Genomic DNA, 3,183 nt, shown 5'->3' with positions numbered 1-3,183 from the left:
TGATTTCAACAACTATTTAAATTATTGTAACAATTAATAATTTAAACAAGTAAGCGGCTTTAGGAGCCTCAGAACCGCCCAAAATGCTCAAAAAAAAAACCCCTCATAAAACCTCAAAAAGCCCCGTTTAAATATAATAATTTAAATTAATAAGCGGTTAAAAGGAAACAACGCATTTGGACTCGCAGCCCTGGAAACAGCCCCGAATCCCCCCGGCTCTAAACATCAATCTACTGCAGAAATTCCGATCAAAGTGGATTCAAAAGCTCTAAAGTGGCGAATCGGCCGCTCGGGCTCCAAACGCGATAAACGAACCTTTAAAAGCCGATGGAGCCCAACGGCCCGAGCGGCTCCGAGCGCTGAGCGATGGACAGTGCAGAGCTGCAGGAGCCCGGCCCGACCCGCGCGGGAACAAAACCGCCAACAGCGCTTTGAACACAACAATTCAAATAAACAAGGGCTCTAAAACCCTGACTGGGACTCACAATCCCGGGAAAAGCCCCAAATCCCCCCGAGCTTTGAACTTTAACTCTCCTGATAAACCCTCAATAAACAGATTTTAAAGGCGCCTTTTGGCACAAATCGGGACCCAAAATACCCAAAAAGTACGTAAAAAAACTTCTAAAAGCCGAATTGCTGAGAAAAGCCCCGACCCGGCTCCTCCCGCTCTCAACACAACGATTCAAACCGTTAAAGCGGCTCCGGGAGCCTTAACCGCCCACCCCCCCCAACCCGCGGCTTTAAAACCCCAATTTCGATCAAAACCCCCAAACCCACCCCAGCCCGCCGCTCGCTCATTAACCCGCCGAGCCCCAATTAACACCCGCACGATAATTACCGCCCTAGCCCGCCCCGTTACCCGATTCCGGCCGCCGCTCTCGGGTTTCCCGCCGCGGGCTGGGGGGGGGGGGGGGGGGGGGGGGGGGGGTGCTCAGCCGGTTCGTCAGCGCTGAGGAGCTCGCGCAGCCGCTGCCGCCTCCACGTGTCTGCTCCTGCGCGCGCCCTGCGCCGCCCCCTTTATCACCTCGTTGTCCCGCCCAGTCCCGCCCCCCGCCCGCCCCCCGGCCAATGGGCGAGCGGCGCCCTCAGCCGCGCTGCCCAATCAGCACTCCGTTGCTGTGGGCGAACGTCGGCGGGAAAACGACGACCAATCAGCGCCTTCTCTACCTCAGGAGCGCTAGCGAATCAGCGCCGGTTACTGGGAGCGCGAAATTTGGCAGAAAGGCAGTGACCAATCAGTGCCTTCCTCCCCTCAGCCACACGATGACCAATCAGCGCCTTTCTCTCACCCCTTCTGAGAACCCCACGTGGGGATGAGCCAATGGACGACTCCCGTGGCTGACACCGTCAGCCAATCAGCGAGCGCCTCCTCCCTCCCTCGGTATAAAATAGCGAATGCGAACAGAAGAGGGAGACAAGATGGCGGAAGAGGAGGCGTCCTGGCTGCGTGCGGCGGCGATGGAGGAGGAAGGCGGACAGTCGGGGCTGAGCGGAAAACCGGCGGCTCCTTCGGCCGCGGCGGCTCCTCCGGCAGCGACAGCAGCAGCGAGCGGGGAATGGGGGGGGGGCGAAAAAGCGGCGGCTTCTCCGGCCGCGGCAGCAGCAGCGATCGGGGGATGTGGGGGCGGGAACCGGCGGCTTCTCCGGCCGCGGCAGCAGCAGCGATCGGGGATGTGGGGGGGGCGGGAACCGGCGGCTTCTCCGACCGCGGCCAGGACGTGGCTTCACCGGCACCGGGGGCGCGGGACCGCGCGCTGTGGGGCTGCGGGCGGGTGCGGGGCCGGGGGCTCCGGGGGTCCCGAGCGGCGGCCGTGGGGCGGGAGGGGCGGCTGTGGTGATAACCTGCGGGGCACTTAGGTGGCTGCTGTGGGGGCTCTTCAGAGGCGTGTCTGGAGCTTATGGGGCAGGAACGGGGCTGCTATAGCGGTACCGGTGGGGCAGCCATAGGGCTGCTATGGAGTTACTTTGGGGTCAACTGGGGGAGGGGGGGCGCGGCAGCGCGCGCAGCTGAGTGTGGCCCCACCCACGGGGGGTGGGGTCAGTGCTGAGGGGCGGGGACTGGGAGGACACGCCCATTGGGAGGTCGGCCTGGGGAAAGTGGGCAGGGGGTGGAGCCTCCGTGTGTCACGCCCCCATAGGAGGAGCCTCTTGGGGTAGGGAGAGGGGCACGCCCGAAAGGGGCGTGGCTTAGGAAGGGAGGGGTGGAGCCGAGATAAGGGTGGGCTCTGTACAGCACGTGCTCTGAGGGGCGTGGCTTAGGAGGGGCTGAGTTTGGGGGCAGGGCTTTGATACATCATGCTGCTGGGGGTGGGCGCGATGAAAGGGGAGGGGTCTGTAAGGGACACGCCCCTCGGGGAGGGCACAGACTGGCAGGGGCGGAGCTTGGACGGGGTGGAGTTGGGGGTGTGGCTTTCTCAGACCACGCCCCTGGAGGGAGAGGCCAGACTGGACAGCACACTGAAAAATTAAAATTAACTGTTGTTAACCACATCGAGTTTGCTGACTTTTATTTTAACTCAGAGGTAATTAATACTGGTCATGTTTTTGCACAACCCCAGAAAAGCCGTGGTTAAATTCAGACTGTCATAACTCACTGTTTTCTGATTTTATTTTACATCTACATATCTTTTACTGTTCCGTTGGGAATCATTACTGCCTGGGAACTTTTTAACACCTCTATTTATAAACAGCCACTATTTAGTGGTTCCTTTTTACTTCTCTTTAAAAAAAAAAGTAACGTTTTGACTCCGTTTGGTTCTGAGCGTTGTTGCCTCCAATCTCATGGCTCTGTTATAATTTAAATACTAAACACTCCCCATTACTTTCCAATGCTGTTTAAAATCTAAAGCTTCCTTACTTTGTTTCCTATGCAGTCATTCGTGCCTGCCTGCAGTTTATTTCATAACGGTTGTGCAAATGGAGCTACCAATGACTCCACATTAGTTTTCTGCCTTTACCATTTCAAAGGAATTCCAAACAATGTGGTTTTTAAACTAGGATTCAGATTGGGAATAACTGCTGCCTAGTTCACCAACAAGTAATAGCTGAAATTAAATTCAGTTATTGCTCACGCCTAAATAATTTCATTTATTTACACTTTAACATTTTTATCATTACATTACTACCAGCCGGATTAACTAGCACACATTATTTTTTATTATAAACTAGAGGTTTTTTCTCCAC

Source organism: Streptopelia decaocto, assembly GCF_964273445.1.
Source record: "Streptopelia decaocto genome assembly, chromosome: 8".
In the NCBI taxonomy this organism is placed as follows: domain Eukaryota; kingdom Metazoa; phylum Chordata; class Aves; order Columbiformes; family Columbidae; genus Streptopelia; species Streptopelia decaocto.
The sequence above is the reverse complement of the archived record's forward strand: the minus strand, read 5'-3'. Positions refer to the sequence as shown.